General features: G+C 27.6%; 1 protein-coding gene across 3 annotated transcripts in view; it reads left to right on the top strand.

Annotated features, from left to right (window-relative positions):
• The window catches only part of LOC145296655 (potassium voltage-gated channel subfamily B member 2-like), a 1,059,074-nt gene extending 1,033,503 nt beyond the window's left edge, over positions 1 to 25,571 (top strand). For all 3 annotated transcript variants that reach the window (XM_080142594.1, XM_080142592.1, XM_080142593.1), the window contains exon 6: positions 1,311 to 25,571. The gene's annotated coding sequence lies outside the window, so the exon portion shown is untranslated. The remainder of the gene's footprint in view (positions 1 to 1,310) is intronic.
• The last annotated feature ends 1,916 nt before the right edge of the window (positions 25,572 to 27,487 follow it).

Genomic DNA, 27,487 nt, shown 5'->3' with positions numbered 1-27,487 from the left:
CCTCTTATAGGGTCGATGGACATTTAGCAAACAATTTATTTTTGAACTGGTTTATTCTTCCACTCAAATTTCTTTGTACACACTTTCTCACTGATTTTAAAGAAAGAGCCAGTTTCGTGCACACTATACCCACTAGTAACATTCTATTTGTAACAGATATTTCCTACAGCTCTATTAGAGCAAATCAAAATCAAGTTCAGTGTTGATGGAATTGTACTGAAACAAATTTAACTGAAAGTATTTAGCTTTAACCTTGCAGACTGGTGGCTCAAAGCTTATTTTAATTAAACTGACAATGATTAGGTTTATCACTGCTTTAAATGGCTGAACAGCCCTTTTTAGAATAGCACTATTCAATCGATTGTAAGGCAAAACTAAATAGGTGTCCTTTGCATTGATTATCTAAATGCAATTTGGTTAGCTTGCTGTCACTAATAAATGACGAGTTTAGCTAAAAAGAAAAAAAAGTAGTATTGTCAGAAATTCCAGATTAGCATATCGTGATTCTTTAGCATAAGAACTATGTGATACACAAAAAACAACATAGTCAGACGCTTTGTAATACTTGCTCACGAGTTTTAGATATTGTTGCATTATTTAAAGTTCAACTTTCACATAAGCTTAGAATGAAATGAAATATACCTTCTTATGATATTGATTGAAGCAAAGACGAGGTCAGTGATTGGCTTCGTAATTAAATTTGAGTTGGCCCAAAGGCTATACGAGTTTCTCCATGGTGTATCAAAGAATTATGGTGTTATGTGATCTTCTCAGTAACTGTGAATACATCTTCCTCATTTACACGATTGCTCCAATTAAATGGCATGTAATTGGAAAACACAACATCAATCGATTGCATTTCTTGTATTTGTGCAATGAGAATTACAAGCAAGTGTTAGCTCATTCGTCTACCCAAGTGCATAAACTTATCCAATCTAAAGACCCCTGAAATCAAGGAATGTCGGAAGTTTTAGTGGCTTATATTTATGTGATATGGAGTGATATGTTGATGAATTTGAAAGATATTTCTTTGTTATAATTCATAATTAATACTGAATATTTACATCACTCTGCATTGATCATATATTTTCACAACTTACCTCTTTTGTCTCTTCCGTGTGTTTTTTGTTTGTTTCTTTCATAATAGGCAGATGATGGGATTAATAAAAAGATTTAATATTTAGTTTAAGTCTTGCTGTTGAAACTTTATGAGGTTTGTTCTTAAAATTATTTTGACAATTTTATTTTTAAAAGTAAACCATTGAAAAAAAATGTAAATTATACTAAATCTTTTATTTGTCTGCTTTCAGGAAAAGGTACTACTTAAACTTATTGCTGCCCAGACTGCCACAGAAGATTCACAGGTGCAGAAAGTGCTTTCAAGAAAGAAAAAAAAATCGAAGTTAAAAATTTTAAAACAAAGTGTACTTGTTATTCATCAAAACTCCAGTGCCACACACATTACACATACATGCACTTGTTCAATCACTCACTCATGCTCACATTTATATATATCGATGTAGATATATATATAACAGCCCAATGTGTGACACACATTATTATATGAGAGAAGAGAAAGTTTGTGATAAGAAGTTAGCTAAGAGCAACATCCACAGCAACAAGTACCATTATTGCAAGAATAAGCATTAACAAAAGGCAATCTTTGCCTGTCAAAGGTTCAAATTATTTGGAAATATTTCGAAAAACTCACTAAAAAATAAGAAAAACAAAGAAAGGAATTTTTCGAGCAAGATGAATAAAGAAAAGATAACTTTTGTATGAATATTTGAGGGCTTCCCTATTTGAGATTGCCATCGCAAGGCATAATACATACAGGCAACAGTGCGGTAAGCTAGCAAACATGCAAGTAAGCCAATGTTTGTGATCTGGTGTCACTTTTTATTAATATTGGACAATTCTTGCCAAGAACGCTCCTGAAGACATTCTGCTACAAGCACCTGTCAATCAAATTACAGTTAATCGGTTTGATAAAAAAATACCCCCCAATTTTTTTTATTGACAAAAAAAAAAAAGAAAAGAAAATTCTATCAGCAACAAGAAAAATAATTTTGCAATTAAATTAATAGTTTGCAATTCATCTTTCTCATATGAAAGAATTCTTATGAAAAAGAAAACAGTTTATTAATCATAGAGTTGTTTTTATTTTTATTTTATTAGACTTTTATTTTTTTAAACACAGTCAGTCGACAACCTTTGGTGTAATTAGTATTTGCCAAAGAAGGAAAGACGCAGAGTGAGGGAAAGCAAGATCAAAGAAGTAAGTTTGAATAAAAAGAATTATACTAGTAAGATTTCTCTCTGGAAAGTTCGTTTGATGCATAATAAGGTGTTGTCACATGAAAGTTTACAACTAATCCGTGTTTGCATCAATACAGGTGAGAAATGCTGTAGCTATGGTCAGACCGAGCCTTGTTTGTTGATTTTTGCAAATAATCTAGAAACCTCAAATTAAAACAAACAAAAAATATTTAGTTAACATTCCAATTATAAACTACCCAAACACAGAAGGAGAAAAAAAAAAGCAATTATCAGAAACAGTGATAATATTTATTCTATTTTGAGGAATTGTTTTTATTTTTTTTTTATTTTTTACTATAAAAAGAAAAAATTTAGCAATGGTTCATTTCATTTCTGTAAAGTAAAAATCATATACCTGCTTTAAAATGGATTTTATAAATGGAAAAAGGACCATTCATAGAATAAAAAGAAAAGGGTAAATATATACACACACACACACACACACACCCACACATTTGATTCGTTTTTTTTTTTTCTTCTCACAAAGAAGCAAAGAATTAACTCTAATGACTTTTCTACTTGTGTCATATAAGCTTTCTTGTATTTAATTTTTTTTGTATTGATAAATTTTATATTTTGGTAAAGAATATTTATTGACAGAATGACAAAAAGGGGGTTTAAGCCAAATGTGACTAGTTCAATGTTAATCACTAACATTAGAACACATCAAATGATTGACAGGTTCGTTTAAAGAAGCAGCACCAACAAGGTTTTTCTGAGAATTCTCATTTCGAACCAGTGCCAGACTATTATCAGATCTCAGGTATTCAGTATTTTTCAACTGTTGAATTCTGTTAATATGTAGCAGTTTTCATTTATTACTGTTTTGTACTCCATTGCTATTTCCTTTTGATAATTAACAATATGCATAGATACTCATATATCCATATAGATGTGTGTGTATGTTGCTGTGTGTCTGTGTGCATATAGATATGTATATGTAGTCATGCACATGCCCTCATGTGCATGTGTATGTGTGCCTGATATTTGATTGAGTGCATTGGACATGAAGAAATATGTGATAATCTTCAAAGAAATCTTTATCTTCTTAAATTCCTCTCCTAAACATCCAGCCAAGAAAATGATAGCAAAACAATGTAGCTTAGAAGTCAATGAAATTTATTTAATATATATAATTATACATATATATATATAAATTCATTCATTTACATCCAAACTTACTTTGATCTGAGTTGATGATTGTTTTATTATATAAAACAGCAGCTTAATTTTACAATTGAAATATTTGACGTATACTAAAAAGAAATTGCATATATTTTCAGTTGTACTTCTTTAAAAAAATGTTAATTTAGCAATAGTATTGTATCAAAATATTTTAATATATTTATTTTAATATTAAATTTTTAACATCCTTAAATATTTATGCAACATTTACAAATATACTTATATATTTATTTGATATCATATATCAATTTTAAATATTTGACTTACAATCTTGCGTGTGTCATATATGTTTATATGTATATCTCATATGCAGTTTAGCATCTGTTTTACATGCTGGCATGAATTGGATATATATATATATATATATATGAAATGCTTTATTATCTTCAATACATTTTTCAAATCAATAAAATTATTTTTCAACATACATTATATAATCAATGTTATTATTTTCAAATAATATTAATACATACACATATTTTTTTAAATTATTTTTAAAAGTATTGATTAGTTAATATATATTCATTGAAAGTAATTGTTTCAAATTTTTTTTTCACAATTGTCCATCAACACAGTAATATATATAAATGAATTATAATTTTCATTATTAATATATGATATAATTACATGCGAACATATCAGACATTTTCTTTTGTTCAATTCAAGCTTAGTTTATTATAAATATAGTTTTACACATTTAAAAATGCAACCAAATATTTTACCTAAGAAAAATAAATTAATACGTGATTACGAGAACAAAAATAGATGGATAAAATGTTTTTATTTTACATTTAGTGAAATAAGAATGCTTACTTTTCTATAAGTAATGAGTTTTAAAATCAGTATAATATTCATAATAATACACTTTGTTTCATTAGGAACATCCTCTCTGGATAAACAATAATTATAATTTAAGTAAACACAACTGAAGGAGGATAAGAAGGCTGGGCATTTTTTGTATTGGAGATACAAGATATAAGCAAGAACTGATTTTTTGTTGTTCCACTTTAGAGACTGGTTCCACTTGTGGGTATATTTACTGTGCCTTCCTCACTTAGCCACATGGGCTATGCCTACATACACACACATGCACATTATATACTAGCTGCTACTTCTCTAATAATACTATGCCATTATTATTACAGTTATAATATCAGAAAGGGAAATTGTTTACTATTATATACATTAATAAATATTCTCACCAACAAATTAAATACTATAAGTATCTACATATATTAAATATTGATATGAGTATTATTGAAAGATATTTCATGTAGTTTTCTTATTTTTGTTATTAAGATGACAATTTATTTGCCCTACCTACGTATTTATATAACTATCTTCTCAGATAACTCATTATCTATATGCAAACAAAATACTTTTCTACCTACTAGAACACATACTAAGCAAATTTCCTCCTATATTAACATATCTAGATTGTCTTGCAAAAATGCATGGCTTGGTTAGAGTCTATTACATTTTATATTCCAGCAAAAAACTAAGTGTTCAAGCTAAGTATTGATGGCCATGAAGACAAATATTGAGCTAATCAACATTTTTGATGCTTATTGTTGAGGTGGTTTATTCTCCTCATATTAACTGTTTTGTTCCTGGAATCTGAACCCATTGCTGGAATACTTTGCTCATAACCGTGTTATTCTGGATTTATCTGACTTTTGAACACTTTAACCATTTATTCAAATTGAAAGTAATGTTTCTAGTGAGAAAGAAAGAGAATAAGAATATAAAATAGAGTGAAACAAATGGAAATAAGAGTGATGTCAGAATGTGATAAAAATCAAGAAATTGATTTGTTGGATTTGTAAGAAATAAATGTAAAAATGTTTGCAAGTATTTTGAGTGCTTTTTTATGAAAGAGGATTGAGAGGTATGTGTTCTTCGTTGAGACTGGGACCAAAGGTTGTCGAAGTATGACCACTTCCAATCTAGTGATATTAACCAGTTTGTCCATTAGCAACTCTAGTTGTGCTATTATTCTCAGAATATCTGCTATTCTTAATATTTACGATTTCCATTTGCATCTTTTACTGCTAACACTATTCATGCATTTTTTTTTTCACAATATAAGGAACAAAAAATTTAAAAAAAAAATAGAAAAAAAAAAAACATACACAAAAAAAGAAAACTATACATGTTATGGTCAGTAATCTGTGGGGAAGCCCACGGGCTGTTAAAGAGAAATTAGAGAGAGAAAAAAAACTTTCTAAAAAAAATAAATAAATAAAAATAAAAAAATATTTAAAAAAACTCATCTTGAACAAGTCTGACGTCTATCTCTTTGGAAAGATAGAAACGATGAAAACAGCAAAGTCGAGCTTGGAACTGTGAGTGAGATTCTAACTGGAAAAACAGAAAATGTATGTGTTTTTACTGAGTAGCTCATATTCAAAAGGAAAGAAGCAAACATTCGCTGCTCAGATACTTGACATAATAACTCAGGCATCTGTATCAATGCACATGTATCAATATACGGATCAAAATATGAACATTTGCCAGATCATTCTGTTGCTTGCAACAGTTTCTGTTATCTTGTTTCTGTTATTTTGTTTATCATCATTGGTTTCTTTTTAGTTTGTTTTCTACTTTTTTATTTAATTTCTGCTGTTGCTTTCGTTTTTCTTGTTTAAATCAAAAACTTTTTTTTAGAACTGTCAAAAAAATATGGACAGGACACACACACACAGATCTTGGGGATTTCATGGTTAAATACTTCAACAACAAGGTTCCACTTATGCTGAAGAGAGACAATAAAATAAATCTTTAAAAAAAAAATTTAAATAAAAGAAAAATCATTTTTTAATTTGATCTTCATAAAAAGATTAAATTAGAAAAAAGAAAAAAAAAGAAAAAATATTTGCACACACTAACCCCAAAATAAAAAAAGATGAGAGCCTTTACTTAAACCCTAAAAAACAAAGTGACTGATGAGTAAATGTCATCATTCTAAACTTTCTAAATATTCAACTACTGTTTCAGAAAATAGTCTTTTCGAAATACACACTTATATACATACTATATGTGTATTTGTCTATTGTACATATATTAAAAACATAAAAGAAATTAATTAAATTGGATATCTGGCAGCGGTTCTGAACTTTTACACCCAAGTTTAGTATAATCTTATAGAGAATATTTTCTTTTTTTTTTTTTTTTTTTTGTAGTTCATAGGTTATAAGCTAAAATGTACAGAAGTTATAAACTGCTGTTACAAATTTATTGTATTTTAGTAGCTGTGTGCATTTTTTTAGATGTAGAGTATGCGATTTAAGCTAGTATTAAGTTGAAATCAATGAGGTTTCAGTTTAGGATTAACAAGGATCAAAATTATCAACCTCTAGAGCAGCTCAAATCTTTGTGACAACTTTGATAGTCATTATGTTTCTTCTGTCTTTGGTTTTCTTCCCCATCCAAACCCTCCTTACAAATTTATTGACATAAAAAGATGAAGGTTTTATCAGCTTATATTACCTCATTATTTATACGAAAGAAAAAATAAATATGTAAAAAAAAAATAATGTGATTAATTGAAATAAGATCATGCAAATTTTCCATATTTGGATCTTAAATGTTTCCGTTGTGGCCACGGTTGATATTGAGGACCTATGGGGATTTTGCTTGACCTATATAAAGCTGTTTGGTTAGAACAAAACATCAAAATCCTCATCTTTCAACTAAAAATGCATTCCAAGTATGGTATTAAAGAAAGAATTCCGTCTTTGAGAATTTCCCTGAACTTTCCTTTCTCACTCTACCTATCTGTAAAATGAAAAAGAATGTTTTCTGTGTGTCTGTGACAAGGAATGGCAAACAAGGTGGATACAAAGATCTATAGCCAGGATCTTTTTTGCCTTAGAAGAAACAAAGACATGAGAATTTTTTAATGCTGGATTTTATTTGTACATATCAATTATAGAGTGTAGAAAATATTTTAAAATAAAGCTGCTCTTGTAAATTTTTAGAAAACTCTATTTATGAATACGAATGTAATCTAGATACTTTCTACTTTACAGATGTATTAATGTAAATACTGTTAATCCTGCTTGCTCGTATCATTGCAGTTGAGAAAATCATTGCAAGTAAATGCACATTAGTTGAGTTTGAACATTTACTTAGTTCGTAGAAATCATTGTGTTCAAAAGTTGTTACAAAAATACCACATGTAAAACAAATGATAAATATTTTAAACATACATGAAAAATAACTCATTTTACATCCTATAATCTTGCATCGAAAGTTATTTTAAAAAGAAATTTGTTAAATAGTAAATTAAAGGCTTTATTTGTGTAGAAATTCATCAGTCTAGAATAACCATTAAGGGTTTGGCCTATGGCAATTTATTTGACAGTCGGGATCTAGACTTCATTTTCACTTAGTGGAATATAATATATACTTCATTGTTGTAGAAAATATTTTATTAATGGGTAAACATTGTGATTAATATCGATTATTGATCACTACGAATAGTATATTTTGTCACAAACTCAGTGGAGGTTAAACAGTTATCTTCTAATTTCTTTTAAGAAACATTTTCTATACTATAAAACTAAATGATAAAACTAAAAAGGTTTTTAATCATATCATTCTACATGATAAATATTTATCTTGATGATCAATAGACACTTTATTATGACAAAAGGTATGGGTCTTGATTGGTTTGTGAACAGATAGTTCAGTGGTATTCTTTCTTTATATCTTGATTGTAAGCATAATAAACGTGAATCATTGCTAGATAAACTTATAGCTAAGAATAGATAATTGATCTAGATTTAAGGACAATATTTCGGCTGAGTTGAAAGAAGAAAAAAAAAACGAATATTAGTATCCAAATTCCTAGATAGATTAACTAAGATTTCATTATAAAATAAAAAAAAAATTAAACTTAAAATGAAAAACAATGGCCAAACTAAAATTAGCTAAGCTTTTTTTTCTAAGTAAATTAGTTGATATGAACAAGGAAACCACTGGATTTGATATGAAAGACAGACCTATCCTTCACATCATGATTAATTGTGTGTTGATATTAAAAATAATAACAAGTATAATTGATATGTAATTTTAACCTTTTTTAGTATTTGTCAATTCATAAATGTAGAAAATCTGCATAGGCTTAAAAGAAGGAAAAGAATTAACTTTGATATCTATGCATTTGTATGGATTAAAATAATTATAGGATTAACAAAAAACTTTGCAGCATTTTGTTTGTCAAAATCTAAGATATTTAAGAGTTAAACAGAAAAAGATATGAACAAAATAAAATGCAATTATCACAATATTTGCATCTGCTTCCATTGTGGCTATTGAAAAATGATAAAATAAGCTCTCATTTGTCTCAGTCATTTAACCATAGCAAAACTGTTCACATTTGTTTTTTAATATTTTTTAAGGTCGTGTTTTCATAGGACTTTGATACCTTCCTTCACTGCATTCCTTGAAAAGAATAAAAACAACCATTAGTGCTGCTCTGATTGACTCAAAAGATGCTTTCAGGATTGAACATACACGGAACTCAGCAAAAAACGAATTATAAAAATGCTACACAATGTGTAAGAACATTTCTAAGAAACCTTTGCTTTTTCTAAACAAAATTCTTTTTTTCTTTAATTAATCAGAATCATATTTAGTGAAAAAATATGCTTATGTTAAAAGGTTATTGTTATTATGATTTACTTTTATTATTATACTACAAAACAATATCTCTTATTCAGAACACAGACATATTTTGAACACTTTTAATTCAAACATTTTAAAAGTTCATGATGTTTATGATATGCGATAAACAATATTTGACATGGAATATTTTAGCATTTGCTGATAGGATTAATCAAAATGTTCTCTCAAAGCTGCGTACCTATATAATTAGTAATGAAAATTTTATTTTCTGTGCAGTTTTAAGTATGTTATTTTGGAACAATTTTCAAAACTTGATCATTTTAAATATTTACTAAAGTGAAAAAAGATCTACATGGCACTCTTGCTAATTCTACCATTGTAACCATTTTTAAAATGTCCCTATTTTACAAAAAAAAATATGCATAAAATATTATAGCAACACAGAATAAGTTGTAAAGAAAATCAGATTTTTATTTGCTTGTAGTTTTAACTAAAAATCTGTGATTTGCAATGTTTTCATAAAAAAATGAGACAAGAAAAAGAAAGATCATTTTTCAGTTTAATCTAGATGGTAAAAAATACAATAAAATCTCAACCCTTTTCACTCCCATTTCTGACAGCATTTTAATATGAAAACAAATGAGAGATATGAAATAACTACAGTGAAAGAAATTGAATTTGATAGCCTTTCAATATAATCACCACTTTGTTTAACAATGATGATGATCAATACTGAAATTGTTTTGTAGTCAATTTTTTTTTTTTTACTTTGTCAAATTGAATTTTGCTTCGTTTGGTTACTCGATATTGTTTTCTTTTTGACACTTTTGAAAAACAGATGAAAATGTTATCAGTAATGAAAGTTTATTTGTTTTTTACTATCAAGAAATTGAATATGAGCACCAAAAAATGAATGTCTTTTAAATGCAAATTTATAGGAATAATAGTTATGCTCTCTTGGTTTTTTAGAAAAAAAATAACACCAACAAAACATGTCTTTTAAAATTCTTTGTTAAACAAAATATAACTGAAGTACGATTACTAGTGATTGAATTCTCCAATATCTGTAAACATGTGATCTCTGACTTGGAGATTTATATCTTTTATTTTCTTTATTAATATTTTTTCGTACATGGAAACTGAATGGTTAACAATTTTCCAAAGAAGAAAAGAAATCAAAAGAAAAAAAACAACAAAAAAAACAATTAAGATTTGATGTTTGGTTGATGATGGTTACTTCCTGGTGCATATGTACTGGCCCTCCAACAAGTGAATGAAAAGACAAGGTGCTGAAATTTACATAAATAATGATAGATATTAATTAATAATGGTAAAAATAATATTAATGATAACATGTATATGCATGAACGAATAACAATTTTGAAATTGATCTGTTCTGTGGCTATGATGATTCCTTCTAGGGAAGCAGCAATTTGTACAGTTATTTTTGTGTACATTTTTGCACAGTTAATTATTTGTATACTACATTGAAATATTACACTGTTATCTAAGGACCATTGTACATATTGATTGCCTCCCTTAGAGGTAATTAATGATCTGTTAACTGTTGCAAATGTTTTCTTTTTCTTTGTTTATATTTATTTTTGTCTAATAGATGGCGCTAGCTACTCATGAAGTGATGAGAATAATTGTTTCAATCGCAACAAGAATAAAATGAAAAGTTATTGAAAAACAAAAATATTTTAGTCACATGCCAAATCAAAGAACCACCAACTCGATTCCCTTTTAACTTTATAACAATCTTTTGCCAAAACTTATTAAAAATTTTGACACTTTATATTTAACAGATATCAGTTTGAAAAAATGTACTTAGTTTTCTCTATAGAACAGTTAAATGAGGTGTCAATTCAGCTTGGAAATGTCATGATTTATTAATACAGCTACTGATTCAATTTCCAGCTTACACACAGAGACCAATGAGAAGAGGGCATGATGAGAATATCATACATGGTCTCCAGAATCCAACAATTTCCTGGAATCTTTAATCAAAAATATTTGCATTTATCAAACACTAACATTTACATGTGCATATGCCTTAGAGCTGATAACGAGAAATGTGCAACTGTAAAAAATGTTTTATTCCATCTTTTCAGCAGTCCTGTCTACATATCATACATTTTTTTTGAGAATATTCTTTACTAAGCTATCTTTTTTATAATCAGCTTTTCAAAAATATTAACAATGTACAGAATTCTAAGAACTTTGACTACTTTAATTAGCTTTTTTTTTTAATTTGGTGATCAATTATTTGCTCAATTTTTAGTTTTGTAAAATCCAAAAACTATTACTACTGATATTTATAATCTATAGCTTCAATTTCTAACACAAATACTTGTCATTCAATGATTCTTTAGTTAATGTATTACTAATTAAGCATACAAATTTTTTTAACCCTATAATCAACAAAAATAATGAAGAAAATTTTGTTTCACAAATATTTTTAATGCAAATAATTTTTTATTTACTCAATTATATTTCATTATTGCTATTCGCGATTTTTTTTTCCAAAGGTATTTAAGATTATAGTTTACTGCAGTTTCACAGTATCACTGATATCAATATCAATGAAAAAATTAACTTGATCTTAGTTGGACACACTGCTGATGATCGATGATACAGTGAAACTGTAGTAAAGCATTAAACTTAGTACATTTTATTATCATTATAAATGTATACACATACACAGCTTAACTTTTTAGACTTTAGGATCTGTTAACTAATGAGATGGGATTTTAGTTTATAAACATGAATTTATTAAAATGTTTTAAATGTTTCATTTTTCCAGCTTAGTTTTGAGAATATTTCCTGAAATAGGAAACATTTTCAAATATAAATGATTAACTATGATATGTAACGTGTTTGATGTCCCAGATAACTTTTACATTTTAATCAATAAAATATATTAAGTTTTTCACACAAATGTGAAAAAAGAATCTACTTTTAAGCCCACCTCCAATAAATCCATGGTAAATATCAACTTATTTGCTCATACTCTTAACATAATCAGTTCTTTATTAAAAACTTTTCAACTACAATATTTTAATGATTTTCCCTTTTTTTTATTTATTATTAATAAACTTGTTAAGTTAAATAATTTACTATTTTTATTTAAAAGTTAAACTACTTCCAAGCAAAGTTTTATAAAATGTTCATTTTATACCCTTATCTTCAATAAACTGATTATAAGTAACTAGGCAACGAATGTTTAGTGTGTCAGTTTTTAACAAAGTTTATGTTATTTTGCAGTATCAATAACTTTTTGAATAGAACTTTCACTCTGTTTTTCTTAATATCATAGACTTTTTTCCAACTAGACCATGTCTTTGATTTGTTAAAAAAACATTAAATCAATAAATCCATCTTAATTCATGATTAGAAACACAAGAAATCGAGATAAGTTTGTTTATTTCTACACAAAAGTCATATGGATATCAGTTTATCAATAAGTGGACGATTCACAGAATTTATTTTCTAAGATTTAGATTAAAATTTGCATGATGCAATAAAGAGTAAAAAAGCACAACTAATGGTTGGATTTGTTTTATGTTATATTAATCCAAATTAATACTAAATTGCTATTCATAAAACCATGCAAAGTGCCCAAACAAATCCAAGCAGAAAATAATACAATGAAGCTCTAATCCGGATTCTTTAATAAAAACAGTTATAAGACAAAAACCAAAGCAATCACATGTAATGCTATAACTATTATAGCAAATAATATCATTCAAACAATATCGGAATTATTGGAATATGTCAGTTTGAAACTTTCAATAATATTTTTAATAAATATAACATAAGGAGAATTCCATCTTAAAATAAGTAGTTTTCGAACAGTCTTTGAATTAGTTAACTGTTTTTTTTTTTTACTTAGCATCTAACCCCCTTAAATTTAATATATAATAATAATATTATATCTAATAATAGTCTTCAGTATATGTTATGCTCAACCAATTTCATTTTTATATATGAAAGCACAGATTAAAATCTTTTGATATTGATACTAATTTATCACAATAATTATTAAATATTATAACTAATAATTGGTACCATCAATTGCCGGTGACATTTATGAGTATCACCTAAGACACAAGATTTCCTCCCAATATACAATGATTTGAATGTTCCAATTATTTTCTGGATTTCTTCTAGTCTCATTTTCCAAACCATTCTTAAGGCTTTTATCAAATTTGGAACTACTTTTAACTTGTAAAGCATTTCTGTTTAGTTTTCTCACTTTTAGGCTTATCTCTACATTTTCTCTCTGTGTGATTATGAATAACAATTAAATCATACATATATCCTTTAATTTGAATATTGACAGTAATGTAGACATGAATGTCACTAAAATCCATTAATCCAACGAATACATACTCAAAATATCCGCTGATTGATGCTCTTTCTTATATACACATATAAACATAAAGGTATTCATGTGTACTCTTCATTTTATTTAATCTTCATTATAATATACTGGTATTTTTGCCTGTGTGTGTGCATGTGTGCAGAAAAAAAATCAGTTTGTTTATTGTCTTTCCAATATTTCTATGAATGCTAATTCCAAACGACCCGTGGTGGATATAAGTTTAGATATTGATTATATACAAATAAATTTACACTTGTTTAGAGAAAACATTCTTTTATCGTTGAAAATGAACAATCTTTTCAAAACTCTATTGTATTTTACACACTAAAGATTTCTTCAAGCTAAATCTTAGTAATCAATACTATTTCATACTGTCTGCAAACTTTGTATAAGCTATTATCACAAATATAGGACAAATAACCTTTGCAATAATAAAATAATAAAGTTCTTCAAATAAAAAAAAAATGGAATACTATAAATAAAGAGATCTCCATACTGTATCAAACGTTATTCAAGTGCACAAATCATCCCCCACAAAGTTATTTTCCGTTTTTTTCATTGTGAGACTAAACTAAACTACATTAATCCTTAGATTCTCTCGTGCTTACTTCTCCAATCTCTTCATTTGGCATGTGGCTAGTGATATTATATGAGACTTTTTGTCATCTTGTGATTTGGTGAATGCAAATGATCCTTCATCTTTTTGTTTTCTTTTCTCAAACATCCCTTCAGCTTCATATGATATCCAAATCATTTCACCCATTGATCTGGGATAAGAAAGTGGACATACTAACAATAACTATGTACCTTAGTTATGCCACCATCATCACCACTACAGCTTTAAAAAGAAAATAAAACATTTGAAGATCCACCATATATACATATATAATAAATAAAAATACTATTTCCAAAAAAAGATTTTTTTTCAGGTTTTACTTGTTTAACTTTTCAGTTTTTATAGCATTGTTTTCTTTTGTGGCATTAAAAGAAAGAAATTTCAAAAGATAACAAATGGTTATTCGATCATTCACTTTCTTTTTTATCCTTAAACGAAAAAGAAAACAGATTTTTGTTCATCTTAAAATGTTAATATTTATACTTGTTAGGAAAATATCTGAAACTTATATACCGGTTGAGAGAAAAAGAAACAAAAATGTCGTTCCCAAAACTGGATTCATCTTTTTATTAATGCGACTCATTCACTTTCTTAGATGATGTGATACTAAGAAAGTGTATTTTGCTTGTGATAGTGATACAATCAGTTTCAATCATTATGTAAGTAAAATGACATATTTGATGAGGGAAAAATGAGAAATAATTTCCAAGAAATTTGATTTTAAATAATTTTTCAAGTGTGAGACATTTGATATGTTAGAGAAGCAAAATATGACATGGAATCAAGTGAGAAAAGAGGGTGAAGTTGTTTTATTATTTCTGCTCTATTCAATCTTCTCTATTTTCCTCAACAAAAAAGGACTGGCATAATAAACAAGGACAAGATGCCATCATTGTGCTCCAAACACGATAGCAAGCCAAAACAAAAATTAAAAAAAAAAAAAATTTAAAAAAATTAAAAATGGATAAAAAAAAAGACTTGTTTACATTTCATTTTAAATTTGTAAATTTTGTTGTTTGTTTTAATAATTTCATTTTTATACAAAAAAATCAAAAGAAAAAAAACGAACATTTTTTTTTCAATATTTTGTTTCACTCTTAGCACAAGAAATGGGAAAATATTTCAAAGAATCACTTTACATTTTTAAATGGTTCTATCTCTTATGTTTGTTCATTTGTGAAACTATGTTTTATTTGCTCATTATTACCGAGAAACATTTGCAATGAATTGGCTGTATAATCTAAAAGAAAAAAAAAAGGAAAAAAATAAAAATAAACACCCACACATCAAGAAAAAATAAAAGAGAAAACCAACTTTTTCCAAATTTTGCCGTGGTGGGAGCTTTGAATCTGAATCAAAGGCATCCTATTCCCCCACATCTGTTATTGTATCTCATCTTTAGAAGATTCCATTGTCCGTTGCTTTTTAGGAACAAGAGAATCAAGTGGAAAAAACGCGTTAATTGCTGTTGATCTAAGTTCTTGTTTTCAATAAGCAGAAATGAAAAGAAACCAAAAGAAACAATACTTAATTATTTCTATCTATATAATACTAATTACAATTAAGATATCCTTTACTAAATTCTTTCAATAAAATGTCCATTTTCATGTTTCCTTAAACCTATCTTCCAATTCAAGGTCATTAAAGTACCATACAAATGAAGCATTTTCTTTTTATAAAAAATACATAAAAAAGTCGTGTAAATTTCCCTTCAGAATTCTTAAGCAGAAAGATGCAGTTTTGTACACTTTTCAAAACAGGTGATAAAACTGTATGAGTGAATGTTTTCCTTTTAGTTTTGACTATTTGTATGGCTAAATGCATGGGTGTGATGTGGAAAATAGTGATAGATTCTGAAATAGCTTTACAAAAGCAAAATAAAAATCTGTCACTGAGATGTTTACACTTTGAGACTTAAAACAGCATGTATGTACCAGTATACTTGTGTTGAATATAAGTGTATTTAATTATAGATTCATATATAAAAATATATGCGTAAAGTTACTTATTCAGTTTTGTATCAAATCTGATGTGCAGATATTAACTGATTTATGCGAATTGAAGCTGTGTATATGAAAATAAATGTGTACAGTGTATATAGACGTGCACATAAATATAAACATGTAGATCTTGTCGATTGGATATTACATTGGAGCAATAGATTTTTCAGCTCATTTGCTAGCTCTGATATGGGTTAGGACCACTAAAATAAACTGATGTTTAATGCATTGGACTCTCACTGAAAGTGCTTTTTTTTTGCTTGGATCCTAAATGAAATAAATATCCTACGTGTATGTGTTCATATGTGTGTAAAAAAAAGGGAAATATTTGAATAGTACTTAGCAAATTTGTATGCTTTATTTTGTATTAAAGATTTTTAGTTTTACAGATTAGTTCTCAGTTGCAGGTGCTCTCAACTAATATAAATTGTGGGCATTTTATTAGCACAAAACAAATTCTTTTAGAAATAATATTAAAACCATGAACTTTAGTTGTTAAATATCATAAATCAGCTTTTCTCTTTCCTTATCAACAAGTCCCAAAATTAGTTTCAACATGTATTAATATTGGGCTTAGTTGTATGATCTAATTAAAATCAGATTTAAAAAAAAAAAAAACACATCTTCACTGTGTTTTAAATTTTCGGGGGTATGTCTTAGGAAAATATTGCTAAACATTACAGAATTTTTCTGTTTGATTGTGCCTTTTTATTTATGTTTTCCAGTTTTTCTAATCTTATATGTCTCAGTCAAAATAAAGATAATTAATGTATGTTTCATATGTATCATTAACATTTTCGATTTTTCATTGAATCATCTTCAGGTTACAAAAATTAAAAAAAAAGAATAAAAAAAAATGGCCGAAAACGCACACATATAGTCACATGTCAAAATCAAGCACCAGTTGCAATTTCAAGAAAAACGTTGACTATTTAAATTCTGATGATATTCTCATTTTAGTTGATAATAATGACCAAATACCCAAAGTACAGGACTTTTTTTTTCCAAAATAAATTGTTTAAAATTAACTGTAACACTAAATGTAAATAATTCCGTGATGTTCTAATTGACACCACTAGTAATACGATTAATACTTATAAAAAAGCAGCTAGCTTTATTTACAAGTCTAAAAGTTCCCATAGCTACAAAATCGTTAGTACTATGGTTATTGCTAACCTACTCAACCATACAAAAACTAATCTATTCCACCAAAAGCAAAAAAGAAACATTCATTGAATTAAATATAATATAAATCCTTATTAATTAGGAATTTCCTAATTATATCGTTTATGAACAAATAAAATTAATGATTTCAAGGTAAAAACTTACTAATACAGACAATAATATGTAACATCATAATTCAAACGATATTAACCTGTATTATTGTAGTCAAATGTAACCAAAATTTTAATTAAAAGAAAAAGCTACAAAAGTGTTGTACAGTGATAAATATCCTTAATTGACAATAATAAAATTAGACTCCTTATTTGCTATAAAAAATAAAACCCAACATCTTGTAGCAAAAATCTAAAGCTAATAGTTACATTGCTTTTTACAACTAATACTCTATCTTGCTGATTTATAATGCACCTTGTAAACTCCAGCTCAATTTCCCAGCATTTACAAAAACATAATTGTCCCTCTCTGATTTAAAATAAATTTTAGTTAATCACACGAAAACAATAGATTCAATTTAAAGTTCTTAAAGCTATTTTTATTAAAATCCAGCACCATACAATAAATAACATTACACATGAAACTAGTAACACCGTTTTAAAATATTTAAAATAATACAATTCATCCTGTAATGCTAATTCTGATGTCCTGGCATTTAAATGGTTAACATTTCTCATGGAACTGCACTGCTTCGGTTTTTATTTCCACATCTATATGACTTTATAATTGTCTGTAGTAAGTTTGAATGAAATTTAAATAAGGAATGCATTATAAATTTCGATTGAATAATCTTGACAATTCTGAATTACGAATTCATTCTCAACTACACGACGATAAACTCTATATGCAATAAAAAAGGATTTTGAAATTCTCTTTTCTTAGCTTTTTGTTCATTTGTTTTTTCCACCTGAAGCTGATTCAACGATGAATCGAAAACGTTAGCGATACATATGGAACATACATTTCGTCTTTTTTGATTTTGGCACAAAAATCATCAGAAAACTGCAAAAATAAAACAAATCTATAATCAAACAGAAAAAGTCTTATGTTTATTATATATTTTACTATTTCAACTGTATACACATACAATGTGGTATATAATATATAATACGCGTGTTAGTAGAGCTTCGTAGTAACTTACAATGTACATATAATATTGGTGCAATCTATATAGATCATTCCAAATCTTGTTGATATTCTTACAATCTCTTTATGATAAGAACAACGAAATGAGAAATTTACAAAATTTAATTTAAAAAATATAATTTTTTTAAAGAATAACTGACTTGTTTTCCTTAAAAAAAAGGAACAGTATTTCCTTGTTGGTGTAACGCTAAAATGCAAATAAAAGAATGATATCAATGAATAGTATAAAAATATGTTTTGAAAAAATACTAGGAAATCTTTTATGGCAACATAATTGTCTGAAGTTTGAATGAAATTCAAATACGGAATGCATAATAAATGTCCATTGAATAATCTTGACAATTCTGAACTACGAATTCATTCTCAAGTACACGATGATAAATTCTACATGTGATAAAAAAGATTAACTGACAAGTCGAATAATGTACTTTTTCTCAGCTGAAACTTAGGAAGGTTTTTCCTAGTCAATGTCCGGTGTTATGAGAATTCTTTTCCTTGTCTTTTTATCCATGTTTTCTTACAGAGGGCCTTTTACAATAATATTGTTATCGCATTCAATTTTCCTATTTCAAATATCAATATGTCTTCCACTTTTCCCTTTATTCATTTCAATTGTGAACAAATTTTTTTATGTAAATCAGAATACTTTAGAAATTGCAATGGAAATATGATTTGTTTGAAGAAAGGCAACATTTTTTTTTAATTTGTCTTGAACATAAAATATAATTGTTAAATAATAAGTTGGATGATGAATTATATTTTTTGTATCATTTAAAAGTGAAATAAGAAACGTTAAGGCATGTTTGTACTGTCATAAAATTTTCAGAACGAATATATTTTAAACAATTATGAATAATATAATGAAATTAAACTGATATGGAATTTCAAATGTAATCATTTGCTATATTGCTCTTATTAAAACTATAGAATTAAATTTGAAAATGTGACTACAAATTATTTTAAAAGTAAAATAATGATTCAACATCTTATTTATCCTGAAATACTTACTATTGATAGGCTTGTGTTTTGTTTTAAAGCATACCCACCGTTTTTTGTCTTATTATTTAATACAGAAATACAAAAGCTATTGTGATTCATTGTATATGATTATATCAAAAATAAAATTAAAAAAAAAAAAAATTTGAATACAGCAGAAATAACGAGGATGATTAGTTTTGTTTGGATCAATCTATTGCTTTGTTTTGTTTGTTTGCCCCGCCCCCTTTAGTTTTTCATTACATTTTATGCTTCTACGGTTATAAAGACAAGGTTCTATTTTACTTTATGAATAATTCCCAGGGTTATTAGTAAATAAGGCAACACCATAGATCCAATAGAATTTGCCGGTATCACTAATACAATTTCTCATGTTATCTGGTTTCTTTATTTTTTTACTTGTAGAAATTGTTAAACTTTAATGTTAAACTATATTTATAAATAAATCTATAATTTTCGCTTGCAAAATTTTGTATAAGTTTACAATCATGTTGAATTTGAGCAGAAACATGTTACGTAAACCTCATTTTGGTTTGATTAATGAGATAACACTTCTGGAGTTATTTAATGTAAGAACACAATTCCTGTTAGAAATAATTTTATACAATTGGATATAAATTGTTTTCATTTTACTTATACATAAGGGTAAATTGAGAGTGTTATACATTTCTAAATAATAATAGTACATTATTGAATACAGTGGATTCAATGGGATTCGAACTCCGGGCCATATCTATCAGGTTAATTCCACATCTCCTCTAAATCTTTAAAATACAAAACAATTCTATAAAAAATTATTCCAAGTTTGAAGAAAAATATTCCAAAAGGACTAATTATAAGACTATTGTGTGGAAAGAGAAAAGTTATAAGAAATACAAAAAACGAGATAAAATATTTAGAAAAAAAACATTCAAATATCATTCTAAGTATTTTTTAAAATTTTATTTAAGTTTATATCTCTAAATAAGCGTGTGTGTGTGATTTGTTTTGTTATGCATCTTATTCAAATCCTTATGGTTTCTTTTCTGATATTCCTCTAAGATTGCAGCATTTGTCTTAAATGTTCTCCTCATAACTCTCGCACATTGTCTTCACAAACAATTGTAAGTTTGTGTTAACATAGACGACTGTCTTATGAGGAGTCTTGTTTTTATATCAAGGAAAAACAACGCAACATCGTCCCTTTATTTACACCAGTGAAAAAAATAAAACCAACAGAAGATGACAGGCAGACAGGTAACACTTATTGTTTTCTTTATAATGCGGTCTTTTTTTTTTTTTTTCATTCCTTATCAGTTTGTAAAAGACATGAAGTTTTGTTTTTAATATAAATAACAGAAAGGAGAAAAAGTTATTTTCATTTATTTTTTTTTAAATTCTTTTTACTTATATATTTTGAAAATTATGAATTCGACATTTAGAAAATTTTGAATGTTAGAAATAAAACCTTGGTTATCTTTAATATTATTAATTGATATTTATATAAAAAATTTCTGCGATAAGTCATATAGACAACCTTAAAATATATTTAAATATTTTAAAATACAAAACAATTCTATAAAAAATATTAATATGGACAGGCTGTTTCACTGTATCACAACTTTTCAGTGTCTCTCAAGGTGAGATCGAAACTCTGCCGTCTACTTGAGAGTCACCTCCTAACTATTACACTATCAGTCACTTGTTGGGAGCGAAATCAATGGTTGTAGAAATACTGTCAATTTCTGAAGAGTGCTGTATTTGTTTATATAAAGAGCTTTGCATTTATGCCGATGGTATTTGGCAATTTCACTTATCTCAGTACTCAACTCGAGAAGCATTGTTGAAAGTAACTGACAACTGATAACAGTTGCTTTGCTTTTTTATCAACTCCCCAGGAATCTATGTTTCTTTATTCCTCCAATAAATAACATGGGCAAAATGCAAGATTCACAATTCTGCTGAAGTATTTACGATTTGACTTTATTAAATCATCGTTGACATATGGAGGATATCTTATGAATGGAGTTGTTCGATTTTAAGTCCAATAAACACAAAACAATATTATGTCTGATATGAGCAGATTTCCTGGAGCAAATGTGACAATTTTTAAAATAAATATTTAAATGAACATAATATGAAATACTAATTGATTTTAAGTTAGGTGTTTACTTTGTATGCAGACGATTCTTAAAATTGTAAGTCATTTAGTAAAATTTGAATTTTATATCATATCAGTATAACCGGCTCATTTAGCATAATCTTGACTAATGAAAGAGTTCATTGTTCGAACATTTTATTTAATAAGAGCAATCAAATTAAATTTAAGCATAAAATGTCATTACAAGTCATCATATTTGATTTATATCATTCAATCTGAATTAGAGTTTTTACTTATAAGTTAGGAGACCAGGGTTCAATCCTCGGCCGAGTTATACCAAAGACTCAAAAAATAGTACTTGATGCCTCCTTACTAATTGGAGTCATTTTGTGAAAGTGATGTCCTCCCCTACATCTTGATGTGTTAGCCAATGAAAAGAGGGAGTTTTCCGGTCGCCTTTTATTTATTTCTTTACTAGTTTTCTAGTATTTTAATTGAGAATTTTCTCAATAAGAATATTAGTTTTCCAAAAACTGCTTAGTAATACATTTCATAAAATATATCCTGTTGAAAAGGAAATGGACATCTATTTCTTTCTTTTTTTCCGGAAGATGCTTAGAAAGTTTTAAATCTTACACATTGATTATATTTCAGTTAAATTTTCATGGTTTAGCTTTATAGAATTTTTTATCTTTAAAGAAAAAAAAAGTCTTATAATCTATTCATTTTAAAATCAAAATAATTGAATTCTCAAAATATTTAATAGCTCTTACCTGTCTCTCTGTCATCTGTTTTCCCAGTCCTATATCTTTCATCACCCATAAGATATATTCATGACATTTTCTCATTTTTACTGTGATCATTTCATTCAATCTTATTACTTCCGTTTGCTTAAATCATGCAAGCTACTTCTCCACTAGGTGGCGTTACTATGTTTTGCCTGTATACATATGTCATTTAATCTATTTTCCTTATTGCCCGGTCCTAATCTATAACAAATAGAAGTGAACAAGTACTCCACTGAAATGATAATGTTGGTATCTAAAATTTATGCTTGTAGGTAGCTCTCTATCTCTTTACTAGCTGGTAATATTCTGGAAGCTGCTGCTTCTTTTTCTTCTTCTGCCCAGCACATAATTTTTATACTCTTTCAAAAGGAGGAGGAGAGGAAGGACATGACCCATATTGTTTCTTATTGTAAATTATTTTTTAAATCTCATATTCCAATCTACTTTTCAAACTAAATACACTTTTCTTTCCTTGGAATTAAAAGAAATGCTTATAACTTTCCTATATTCCACCTCATGCAAACCTTCTGCCTCAGAAATAAAATAAAAAGAAAATTTGTAAAGATTTGAGACATTACCCTCTTTTTACCTAACTTGTCCTAATGAAGATTTTTACCCAACCAAACATAAAAGTATCTTTTATCGAATCTTGTTGGTTGCTATTCCCAAAGTCCTTTACGCCTCCTCCTCCATTTAATTTCTTTTTTTCCTTTCTTAATTCTACTGTCCAGCCATATACACTAGAAGAATTTTCAAAGTGTACAGGATTGGATACTAGGACATGTCTTTCAACAGTAAATCTGAATTCACAATGTTTTTTTTTTATTAAATAAGATACAAAAATGAGTTCTAAAAGTGTTGAACTATTGAGGAAATCAGTTTTTCTTTAAAACAAATTATGAAATAAATAAAAAGTCTATTCTAAAAATGATATTTTAGTTAATTTTTGCATATCAAAACCTACATACACTCAGAGAAAATATATTCTTTTTCCCAATAGCTATCTAATTATTATACTAGGATTTTGAACGCATACATTTATCTAATTTATTGAAATTTTAGACTCTGTCTTTATCTTCCAAACTGAAGACGGTAAAAAAAATGTTTCTGCAACTTAAAAACACAAACGCTGATATATCAATCTAATGACACTGTTAGTCTTTCTGATATCCTTTTGGGGTGAATTGGTAATCTAGTAAATAAATAATGGAATAATTTTTACTTACACATAGAAGTGACTTCTGGACACAAATTTGTATCAAGAACAGAAGACATGTTTTTACATAAGTTCGTGTTAATTTTGTACTCTTACAGAATTTGACTTGAATCCTCCGGATTTTCTGTCGATTATGGTTCGAGCTTAACCGGCAGTCACCAGATTAAGCTGAGCACATTAACAGATGCAGTCGGATATCAAAACAAGTAAACTGGAAGAAATAGAAATACAATAAATACAAATATTTTTAAAAAATATCGTAAATTTACTGAATATATATTTTTTAAGAAAACTTGCATTTTGTATTGTTTACATACTTTTATTATTGTCATTTGCAATTTTTTATTAATGAAAGATGAAGGTTTTTTTTGTCATTTGCAATTTTTTATTAATGAAAGATGAAGGTTTTTATTGTCATTTGCAATTTTTAATGAAAGATGAATTTTTTTTTTTTAACTATAAATTTTTACATAGTTTTTTTTTTTTTAAACTTCTTTAAAAAATAAAATTGGCTGTAAACGTTTTTTTTTTATCTTTTGTAAACAGATGAATGATTTTTATGAAAACTAAATTGTTAGGTGAAAATACATAAAAGTTTGTTTTTTTCAAGGAAATTTACAAATTATTTTTTGTCAAAAAATGTTAAAAAAAATAAACAGAAAAAAACACCCACCCCCAAAATAATTTTTAAATTACATTTTTTATACAAAAAACAAAAATGTCGATTTAGTGTTTCAACATTTGAACAATGGTCGACTTAATCCGATGATTGCCGGTTGAGCCAGAGTGATAATTAACAGAAAATCCTAAGGATTCGTCAAATTCTGCAATAGTACCTTAATTTCAAAACTAATTTTAAAAAATATGTAAATCATCTTTAAATTTTTTTTACTAAATTTACCAGTTCAATGTAAGTAAAATAAAAGAAAATTAAAAAGAAATATATGTAATAAGTTTATGGTATAACTAATGATTTTTCTAAGAAAATTAAAAAGAAATATATGTGATAAGTGTATGGTATTTTATAACTAATAATTTTTCTAAGAACTTCTTTGATTAAAAATAGAATTTCAATTGTGCATTTGTTTTCAGAAAAACTATTTCGAAAATACAGTTTGTAAAATGTAATTTATAGGAAATCAGAAAGCTGTGATATCTCAACCCACATGATTCTCTTTTGCTCGTTTCCATGCGAGGTATCGTGTGAACGATGTCGACAAATGTTAAGAAATTATCAGAGCACGAGCATAGTCACTTCTCTTTTTGGAAGAGTAATATATTTGATGTACATTGAAATATTTATTTAAAAGATACATTTCATTAATAACTATTAATTTGTATTAAAACGAAAACGTGTCATTAGCATTATATATCAATCACTAACTTATCCACTGTAATAAAGTAACTTTCTTTTCAACTTTCTTAGGCTTTTTAAGTAAATCTAGTTGAAATCAAGCATACACAATGAAATTCGTGTGAGAGAGTTATGGAGATGATAATGCTTAATTATTATTTCAATCTTTCATACGACTAATAATTCATATGATAACCTTATTGTCATTTACTGATTTTTAGGATAATCATATTAGTTAACAATTCATAAGATAGTCTTGAATCTTTCTAAAAAAGCACTTTAAAACTTCTTATATCTGAAATGTACAGACTACGATATCTTATCAATTCGTTTTTCAACAAATTCCTTTTAGTTGATCTTTGTATCTCATCTTAAATGTTAACAGTCTTACCTTATCACTTTCTGCTAATCTATCAACTTCTCTATATAAATACTATTATACTATCAAAGTATTTCTCTCTATATATGAATTATATATATATATATATATATATATATATATATAAACAATGCATTCTTTCATCCGTTTGTAAATTACTTGGAGATTGTGTTCAAACTCCTAGTTTGCATTTCTCTTATCTCAGCCTTCATTACCGTCAGGATGAGCTATGGCTCAGGTGAAATATATATATATATATATATATATATATATATATATATATATATAAACACACACACACTACTAAAAAAAATTCATGTGATCAAATTTGTTATTTCCCAAATGTTAGTTGTTTTTTATTAGGGAGCTCTATGATGCCTCCTATAAATGATGATTATGATTACCCCATCCCCCATTCCCATAGAACTTTGACAACAACAGCAACAACAAGGGAATGTTCTAATTGTGTTTTTATACAGTTTCCAACAGTATTCCACTCACATTCTTTGCGTTAATAAAACAGTAGAAATACACAATTGTTTGTTATCAATAAATAAAAAAATAAATAAAAAGCAATTTTTCCTTTTCTTTATTTCTTTCTTTTTTTAAGAATTTTGAACTGTAATGATGCAGAAAAATGTAGTTCCTTCTGAGTCTGTAAAGTTGGAAGTACCTCCTTGACGACCTAACTGGGGATGAGCGTTGAGTCATTCTTAGCACCTAAATGAAGACCTAGCACAGCAAAAATGTTTGTTAATTCTGAGACATTAAATAATGCATTTTTTTCGAACTAACCAATACATCCAAGTTACACTAATATCTTCAAGTGGCTTTTGGCCTTGGTAAGCCGTGAACCATTAACATAAAAGAATTCTAGAAAAGTAAGAAGTTCTGCTTGACTGAACAATTCAAAGCAATTGGTTTTATTTACGACTAGCAAGACCCATGGAAATGGAGTTGCTAAATGATTTTTGTTTTAATTTGATTATTTTTACTGTGCAATAATTTGTATCAGTTTGAAAAAAATCCACTTATATCGGCCCACTGCTAAGAATTCGGAATAGGGGCATGTGAGCAAGAAAAAAATATTAAGTTGATACAATTTAAAAAATATATTTGTGATTTATGTAAACAATTAATCAACCTATAGCTAAATTAACTGCAAATAAAAAAAAAATTGAAATAAGAAAAATGATTTTTGTTTTAACCACAAATAAAAAATTTCTTCTAGTTATTTGTTTGAAGCCATGTAAATAATGCAAAATACAAAACAAAAAAATATACAAAAAAAAATCTTTTAATCTTGTTTAAATGCAAAAGCTTACCCAAATAAAGGTTGTAAAAATATGTTAAAAATCAAAAAGGAAACGTTTGCTGTAAAGTGGGTGCGAACACAAAAGCTAATAGTTATGAGATAAACCTCTAATTTAGCTACAGCAAAAGTCATACCATGACGGTGCAAATGTATCTACTTAATGTATCCAAGAGGTAAACCGGTTCACACATGCGCAGATGCTAAAATCCTTTAGAAAGAGACGATTTTACCTGACCATTTTACCCATCAGATACTGTGGTCGTTAATGTGTTCTAAATTTTACATCCTATGCATCCAAGTCCCTGACCTTTAAGACAGTACCAGAATCATTCTTATTCGATTCAAATTTCAAAAGTTTTAGCAAGACTTACAAACACACATACATACATTCACACTAACAGACATCTCTCCTTTATATAAAAGATTAAAATTCATTTTAATTTTAAGAAATGGACAAAAATGTTCAATCTTATGCACGTTTAAAATTAAACGATGTCAATGTTTTGTTATAATGGTATGTAAATGAGTGAGAACTACTTTTTTTCTTCTTCACTCCAAACAAAGCATATTGCCACTGGGAACGTACAGTACTACTATTGGGGATTATGTCTAACAGGGGAGTTGAGCAGCAAGATATCTGTTTACATTTAAACTTCTGCAAATTAGTACAATCAGAGCAGCAGGAAACGGAAGATTTCAAAGTCTAACAGCCTGAGGGAAGAAACTATTATAGTAGAAGGCTTTTCGGCATCTAAGGACTTCAACGGTGAACGAGTGGGATTTTGCTGCTTGTTGGGTTAGTCGTGAGCATGTACATTGAGGGGGAACATTAAATATTTGTAAAACAAGCACAGGGGTGCAATAAAACAAAGATTGAAGCTTGGCCGACAGTGCGGGAC

Source organism: Euprymna scolopes, chromosome 17 (genome assembly GCF_053919585.1).
Source record: "Euprymna scolopes isolate OS-2025 chromosome 17, ASM5391958v1, whole genome shotgun sequence".
NCBI classification, from domain to species: domain Eukaryota; kingdom Metazoa; phylum Mollusca; class Cephalopoda; order Sepiida; family Sepiolidae; genus Euprymna; species Euprymna scolopes.
This window is presented reverse-complemented; position numbering and strand designations above follow the sequence as displayed.